The sequence below is a fragment of the Gossypium hirsutum genome, chromosome A01 (assembly GCF_007990345.1).
Source record: "Gossypium hirsutum isolate 1008001.06 chromosome A01, Gossypium_hirsutum_v2.1, whole genome shotgun sequence".
NCBI lineage: Eukaryota > Viridiplantae > Streptophyta > Magnoliopsida > Malvales > Malvaceae > Gossypium > Gossypium hirsutum.
In genome coordinates this window covers 62,410,406-62,419,479 of record NC_053424.1, presented here as the reverse complement: position 1 = coordinate 62,419,479, position 9,074 = coordinate 62,410,406, and the positions used below count along the sequence as shown (strand labels likewise).

Here is a 9,074-nt window from a genome sequence, read left to right as displayed (position 1 = left end):
TGTTTATTGATGACATCTTGGTCTATTCAAGAGATGAGACCGAACATGCTGAGCACCTGAGATTAGTGTTGCAAATTTTACGGGATAAGCAGTTATATGCTAAGTTCAGTAAGTGTGAGTTCTGGTTAAGAGAGGTTAGCTTCTTGGGCCACGTGGTATGCGCATCGGGTATTCGAGTTGACCCGAACAAAATTTCAGCCATACTTAACTGAAAGCCTCCGAGAAATATTACTGAGGTTCGGAGCTTTTTGGGACTTGCCGGTTACTACCGACGGTTTGTAAAAGGTTTCTCGATGATAGCCACACCGATGACGAAGCTACTTCAAAAAGATGTTAAGTTCGAATGGACGGAAAAATGTCAGAAAAGTTTTGATCAACTGAAAACTTATTTGACCGAAGCTCTAATTCTAGTGCAGCCCGAATCAGGCAAAGAGTTTGTCATTTATAGTGATGCGTCCCTACTTGGGTTAGGTTGCGTATTGATACAAGAAGGTCGAGTTGTGGCCTATGCGTCGAGACAATTAAAGCCACATGAGAAAAATTATCCGACCCATGATCTCGAACTAGCTGCCATCGTATTCGCTTTAAAAATATGGCGACATTACTTATTTGGTGAAAAGTGCCATGTATTTTCGGATCACAAAAGTCTCAAATATTTGATGACTCAAAGAGACTTAAATCTGCGACAAAGACGTTGGCTCGAGTTGTTAAAGGATTATGAGCTTGTCATTGACTATCACCCGGGAAAGGCTAATGTGGTTGCGGACGCCTTAAGCCGGAAATCACTGTTTGCTTTACGAGCAATGAATGTACTCTTGTCTGTTCTACCCGACAATGTGTTAGTAGCTGAATTAAAGGCCGAACCATTATTGATTCATCAAATTCGTGAAGCTCAAAAAGTCGACGATGAATTGGTTGCAAAACGGGCTGAGTGTGTTCTGAACAAGGAATTGGAGTTTCAAATTGATGATGATGATTGTTTGAGGTTCAGAAGTCGTTTGTGTGTTCCAAGGAATTCGGAACTCATTTCGATGATTCTGAACGAAGCCCATTGTAGTCGAATGTCAATTCACCCGGGGAGTACGAAAATGTACAACGATTTGAAACGTCGGTTTTGGTGGCATGGTATGAAATGAGACATCTTCGACTTTGTTTCAAGATGTTTAATATGTCAACAAGTGAAAGTGGAACATCAAGTGCCTTCAGGATTACTTCAGTCGATCATAATACCCGAGTGGAAATGGGATTGAGTCACAATGGACTTTGTGTTCGGACTGCCATTGTCAGCAAGTAAGAAGGATGCGATTTGGGTTGTTGTTGATAGACTGACTAAGTCGGCTCACTTTACCCCGTGCGTACGGATTTTTCATTGGATAAACTAGCTGAATTGTACGTTTCTCAGATTGTGAGATTACACGGGGTACCTATTTCTTCGTGTCGGATAGAGATCCGAGATTCACCTCACGATTTTGGAAGAAATTGCAAGAAGCTTTGGGTACCAAGCTGCATTTTAGCACTGCTTTTCACCCCCAAACCGATGGTCAATCCGAGCGGATAATTCAGATACTTGAGGATATGTTGAGATGTTGCATCCTCGAGTTCAGTAGTTCATAGGAACGGTATTTACCTTTGATTGAATTCGCTTACAACAATAGTTTTCAATCAAGTATTAAGATGGCACCTTACGAGGCTTTGTACAGTCGTAAATGCCGTACACCATTGTTTTGGACCGAGCTCGGTGAAAGTAAAATTTTCGGAGTTGATTTGATTAAAGATGCCGAACAGAAAGTAAAGGTAATCCGTGAAAGTGTGAAGGCAGCCACAGATCGTCAGAAATCGTATGCAGATTTGAAACGAAAAGACATTGAATATCAGGTGGGAGATAAAGTGTTTCTTAAAGTTTCGCCTTGGAAAAAGGTACTCAGATTTGGCCGTAAGGGCAAGTTGAGTCCGAGATTCATTGGGCCGTACGAAATCTCCGAACGAGTTGGTCTAGTTGCGTATAGATTGATTTTGCCCCCTGAACTTGAAAAGATTCACGATGTCTTTCATGTTTTGATGCTTCGACGTTATAGATCCGATCCGTCACACGTGATTAATCCATCAGAAGTTGAAATTCAATCTGACTTGAGTTATGAAGAAGAACCGATTCATATCCTAGCTCGTGAAGTGAAAGAGTTGCGAAACAAAAGGGTTCCGTTAGTAAAGTGTTATGGCTCAAACACGGAGTCGAAGAAGCTACTTGGGAAACCGAGAATGCCATGAAAGAACGATACCCAAACTTATTTACCGGTAAGATTTTCGGGGACAAAATTTCTTAAGTGGGGGAGAGTTGTGACAGCCCAAAATTGACCCTAGTCGGGAAGTAGTTTCGGGACCGCTAAACCGAGTCACCGAAATGTTTGAATGTGATATTTATTGTCTAGAATATGTAATTATGAATGTGTGAAAATTTCAAGCTTCGATTTAGTCGATTGCATGTGAATTCAGTTAGTAGGATTTGTGTGACACTTTTGAAATGTGATAGGCTAATCTATGAGGATCTAATAGTGCATGTAATAAAAAGGGAGGACTTGCATGTCAAATTTCCCCCCTAATTAGTAGTGGCCGGCCATGCTATGAGTGGAAACATGTCACAAACATGTTATGTTAGTGAGGTATGTTAGGAAAAAAAGGAGTATGGTAATAAAGAAATGGAAAAAAAAAGAAAGAATGTGTGTGAGTGTTCCCCCCCCATTGCCGTGAGTTAAAGAAAGAAAAAAAAATTTGTTCATCCTTTTTCATTTCTTTTGGCCGAAAATTCTAAGGAAGGAGGAATTCATTTCTTTCGGCCGAAAATTCTAAGGAAGGAGGAAGGAGTTCTTGCTTCAAGTTTGGTTTGGAGAGGATTAGGAGGAGGTTTGGCCATACTTGTATCTAGATTAAGGTATGTTTGAGGTTGTGCCATGAGATTCATGCATGTTTTTAGTTGCTAGCTTGAGTTCTAATTAGCCCATGGTTCAAATCTTTGCTATGTCATGGGGATGATATTCGGCCTAGGTGGATTTTGTGTTAATGCCATTGCATGCTAAATATGAAGCTTGTTAATGATACATGTGATGGTGGATTGATGACTCTTGGATTTTCTTTTTAGCATTTTTGAGTGAGACATTAAGTTCTTTGTTTAACCATGACCAAAATTGAAATGGTTTGGTGTTGTGATGTATTCGGCCATGGTATATCCATAAGTATGATTTATGCTTATTGCATGGTAGGTAAGATTTGTGTTTTGGATTTATGTTCATGTTTAGTTATAATCAACTTTGAGATTCGACTCTTGCACATATATATATATATGTTTGCACATGAGTATTGGTATGACATATACAATATCTCAAGGTATATATTTACATATGATGGTGTTTCGGTTATGGAGTAAATGATGGATGCGTATTGAGTTATAATATGTAATGCATTAGTTAGTAAAAGGTATGCCATTTGTGTGTGGTATTAAGTATATAATTGGCCTCAACATAGACATGCATAATCGGCCACATGAATGAGTACATAGGTTGATGTGTTGTTCGGCCATAGCTAAGCATATTGAAGGCTTTATCTTGACTTAGAAAATTTGCTAAGGAGAGTATTAACTAATGTTTTGAGTTTGATTCATGATTCCGTACATATGTGACTTTAATGTCTAATAAATATATGTGGGCCAAGTACCTTGAGTTCCTCTTTTCGATGCTCAAATGATTAAATCAATTTATTTGTTAAATTAACTCAAGAGCAAAGGGGAACTAAATCCGATAAAGGGAAGGAAAAAGTGGTCGAATAGCCATCGGAATCGTTCGACAACATCCGAGGTAAGTTTTCGAGTAATGGGACTTAAATTATGATTCGATTAGATTATGTCTTAAGTAAATCAAAATCATGCTCTTATATGTGGCTATTGAGCCAAATTGTAAATGTGATAAGTGTCTTGTGTTTGAGCTTTGGTAATGAAAATGAAATATGAATGTGTCATGATTATTGATATATGTGCATGGTTACTCGAATGATATCCGGGCTAAGTCCCGAAGGCTTTTGTGCTAAGCGACTACATCCGGACTAAGATCCGAAGGCATTTGTGCTAGCGACTATATCCGGCTAAGTCCCGAAGGCATTTATGCTAGTGACCATATCCGGGTTAAGACCCGAAGGCCTTGTGCGAGTGGTTATATCCGGCTAAACCCCGAAGATGCTTGATTTGGGAACGAGCGATCTTGCTGCAAAAATTTAAATTAATACGCTCGTAAAATCCCAGCGATGAGGTATGTTTCGTGTGTGCTTTGAATTAGTTGATCCCTTACAAATCTGTATTCGCTCAGTCGATAAATGAGCTACCGCCTTTGGCTAAGTTGATCTTTTGTGTATGAACATAAGGGTTGGTAATGTGAAGTAAGTATGATATTGAAAATTTATGCATATGAAATTATCCGTTTAGCTATATGAATGCTATACTTTTGTTGTGCTGGAATCCCTTGCTCAAAACTTACTAAGCATAAATTGCTTACTCCGTTTCTTTGTTTCTCTATTTTATAGATTTTGGCTCGTCAGCTATCGGACTCGGGATTTTTGGAAGTCGAAGTCTCCCACACTATCAAAGCCCCCTTTTGGTACAATTTTGGTTGAACTTTGAAATGGCATGTATAGGACTACCCTTTTGTTGTTGGTCATGTACCCTTCGGTTTTGTGTAAATTTGGATAGCCATGCGAAAATGGCTTAAATATACTTTGATCATAGCATTATAATCGTTTTGTATGTTGTCCGTCGAGAGGTATGGAAATGTTGGTAACGGTTAGCCATGGGAAGGGTTATTCTTGATCACTTTTGGAATATGTATGACAAACTCTAGTTGATCCATGGAGGATCATGAAATAGGTAAAGTTTACCTTAAAAAAACAGATGCTGGCAGCAGCAGTGATGTGGATGTGAAAAATCACTAAAAATAGTAGAATGGAATTAAATAGTGAATAAATTATATAAACGAACCTTGATGAATCTATTTTCATAGGAAAGTAACGAAATGATCATATGGACAGTATGTTAAGAGATATTCAGGTTCTCGTGAGAGAGGGCCAGAACGGTTTCTGGATTCCCTGTTCCGAAATTCATTATAAATTAACCAGAGATAATTAGAAGTCATGCCATATATGCATAGATTCATTTTTGAGTCTGGTTTCTATAGAAATAAACGAAATCAGTATTGAATCCCTGTACAGGGAGATATCCAAGTCGTAATGCGCAAAGGTCAGTGTAGTCAATCCCTGTAACATGGGAGACTTTGACTAATAAACTGTACTAATTGGCTGGACCAAAAATTCTAGAAAAAAAATTGTAGATGCATATATGAGTCTAGTTTCAGGGAAAAATCCCGAAGCTGATTTTCAAGTTGTGAAACTCAAGATATGATTTTTAAGGTGACAGTGACGCAGTTAGCCAGCTTGCCTGGAAAATTTAAAATGGATTGTGCAAAGAAGTGATTTAAGTCTGCAAACCCCTCGTGTCTGACTCCGGCGACGGACTCGGGTACGGGGTGTTACAGTTCCAATTCGTCTTGTAATGCGTTTAACTCTAGCCCAGCGACAGATACGGGTTAGGGTTGTTACATTCATGTAATTGGTCATTTTCTCCAAAGCTTCTACTAGCAATATGTTAATATGGAGTTGCTTCAAAACCTCCAAAAATCTTTTAAACTGACCATCTTGTTTAGAATTATGGAATCGCTGTAGAAAAGGTAGAGGTGAACGGCCTTCTAATTGATGATATTGTTTTGCTGTGGCATTTCCACCAGTGAAATGATGTAATTTTTCTGTGACAGGCTGTTGTTTTACCTTTTCAGTTGCAGTGTTCTTTTCAGACAATTCTAAATTCTTTTCCTGGTCGAGTATGAAATTATCCTTTTCTATTGTGGTATCTTGAACAACTTCATCCAACTGAGTCCCACTTCTAAGAGTAATTGCTTTGCAATGCTCCTTTCCTTGTGGTCTCAAATTTAAAGCATTTTCTATTTGCCCCACTTTATTTTCAACTGCTCGGAGAGATGCAGTTTGACTCTGAATTACAACATCATTGTTGACCATATATTCCTTTAAAAAAACTTCAATGGAAGTAGAAAATGATGCTTGACCATATTGATTATTTTGTCTTAGCATAGGTGGAACATAACCAGGTGGTGCATTGTTGACATTTTGTCTTGCAGAATTGTTGAACTTTCCTACACCTTGATTACCCCAACTAAAATTCAGATTCTACTTCCACCCTGAATTATAGGTGTTGGATTATGGAATTCTATTTCAAATGAAATTACCCATGTAGTATACTGATGCTTGATTTGATGGGCATTCGTCAAACATATGATTTTCCTTGCAATAAATGCATGACAACTTTGCTAATTTCATCTCATGGAATACAGCTGAACTTTTCATGCTTTTAATCATATTAGTGAAAGATGATACCTGAGTTGTCAATGAAGTGATTGCGTCAAGCTCTATTGTACCAGCAGCTCTCTTGTCCATCCTAACTCTCGTGGTCGAATATTGATAATCATTGTTGGCAATCTTTTCCAAAATCTCATATGCTTCATTATAGGATTTATCCAACAATGTACCATTGGGAGGCGCATCAAGTACCATCTTTGTATGTGCATTTAACCCATTGTAAAACATCTCCATCTAAGTCCAGTGCTGGAATCCATGCATTGTACATTTCCAAATTAACTCCTTAAATCGTTCCCAAGCTTCATATAGCGTCTCGTCCTCTATCTGTCGAAAATATGTGATGTCATTTCGAAGCTCAGAATTCATAATAGGTGAATTATACCGTAGCAAGAACCTCTGGCAAAGATCATTCCATGATGCCATTATTCCTTCCTGAAAAACATTTAGCCATGCTCTTGCACTATCTCTTAAAGAATATGGGAATAGCTTAATGCTCAAGGCGTCTTTAGGAACATCCTACTATTTTAATCAATCAAATACTTCTAGAATGAGTCTTAAATGTAATCTTAGGTCTTCAGTGGGTAGTCTATCGAACTTTCCTTCAGTGGGTAACAATAGATTGGGTGAAATTAGCTTAGGCTAAGTTACTTGGAAATTGATTTCTAAAAATGGATTGTCCTATACTCTATTTTTTTTTGTTTTTTGAAATATAGTAAGTATCATTTAATGCCCTTAGGGATTTTGAAACCAAAATTTAGTTAAATTTCTATGACATTTTGTTTAAATAAGTATGCACTCTAATGCTTAGAGTTGCTAAGTAGGTCAACATCACTTTGTTTGCTCTATCATGCTATTGATTAGAAATGAGGAACTAAGTAAGTGTATGAGATATAATTTTAGGGGCATTCCGCTGTAGCAAAGGACTGAGTAGCTAAAGAGGTAGTTGTATGCTCCATCCATCTTTTTTGTTAAAGGTCTTAGTTTCATGAGTGACTTTTGGTTTAAATTGTGACATGATGAAGTACAGTGATTTGATGTATGCTCTATCGTGATTGTCAAGTCAAAAACATTTTTGTGACATAAGTAAATCCCCTAATATGGTTTCCATTAAAGAAAAGGTAAAAGAAAAAAAAGAAAGGAAAAAAAGGAGAATAAATATATAAATATGTTAATAATATAATTTGATATAGGCTTAAAGCAAGTTACTTCTGTTTAGGTAACGAATGAACTAAGTGAATAAAAATCTATTTTCTATAGGAAAAAAAAAAGAATGCATGGATACTTAGGAAATTTTGTTTTTAGGACTGAGCAAAACTTTGGCATTTGAATCAGTTTTAGGAAAAGAGCATATTGTCAAGAACAAAGGTATAAATTATTTTTTGAATAGCTAGGCAATACAAGAAGGTTTTTTGCCAAGGAAAAAATGGGGGCATTCATCCATTTAGGTGTATTTTTCTTGAGGACAAGCAATAACTCAGGTTTGGGGTGTGATAACTCTTGAAAGGAGTTATATTTCATGCCTTTAAACTTAGCTAATTGCTTGTAATTAAGTACATTTTGTTACATTTTAGGACATTTTAATTAGCATTTTTAATATTGCATTAGGACTTGGATTGTGTTGGAATTAGGTGGTTTTAATTGCTTGTGGTGGAGTTTTTTATGTGTTGGTATGGCAAGAACAGGTTTTGGAACAAGGAAATAAATGAGTGAAGTTTTGTGAGGGTAAATTATAGATAATTTGCCAACATGAATGCCATGGTAATGCCAGGAAGACCAAGTCAACATTTTTCACACAACAGTTCCAAATCAAATTCAAATTTGTACCAAATAAATCCCCCTAAAAGAGGAGAAGATAATCACAAGCTATGAGCTGACCCTAGCCTAATTATCTATAAAAGCGGATGAAGGGGACCTCACAAAATGTGAAAAAAAGAGTGAAAAAAAAACAAAAAAGGAGAGATTCTTAGGCCTGAATAAGGGTTCGACTGCATAAAGGAAAGGAAGTTGAAGGTAGTCCTTCTTAGCCATCACAGGACGTTGTGCTACTGAAGTGTGGACTAGGCAAGCAAAAGCTGTTTCTTGAAGTTCTTCTGTTACTTCCATTAGTGTTCCTTCAAAAGATTGAATTGACGTAGTTTAACACAATGTCGGATAATTTTTTTGTTTGGAATTTTATTTCCCAGCCTATGAGCTAAGTCTCATAGGGTTGGGATTACTTTCGATGAAACCTTAAACTATTTTTATGGATGCAATATATATGTAATTTACTTTACCGTTTCATTTGTTTGTTTTTATTTCTTAATTAAAATGAAAATGATATCTAGACATAGAAGACTGTTCGCATACTTATAAATTGATTTTAATTGGTTGGACTAGTTGGATTAAAATTAAATGAAATGAGCAAGTATTTGATAGACACTTGTAGTTGACTCTAGACATAGAGTCACAATAATATAGAAGGAACCCATGCAAGATATCTAAAAATCCTATAGGAACGGGAAAGGTAACTTGAGGTTTTGCTCTCACGAGAGGCAGGCCATTTTAAAACTCTTCTGTACAGTAAAGTAGATACGATTTTGCCAAGGCGTTATTGACAGTAACGGTCGATTCCA

At 37.1% G+C, this 9,074-nt stretch overlaps 1 non-coding gene across 1 annotated transcript; it reads left to right on the top strand.

Moving 5' to 3' along the window:
* Positions 1–6,712: 6,712 nt before the first annotated feature.
* LOC121206574 (small nucleolar RNA R71) lies at positions 6,713–6,819 on the top strand. Its single transcript, XR_005901639.1, has one exon. It is a non-coding gene; the product is annotated as a small nucleolar RNA R71 (small nucleolar RNA).
* Positions 6,820–9,074: the final 2,255 nt, after the last annotated feature.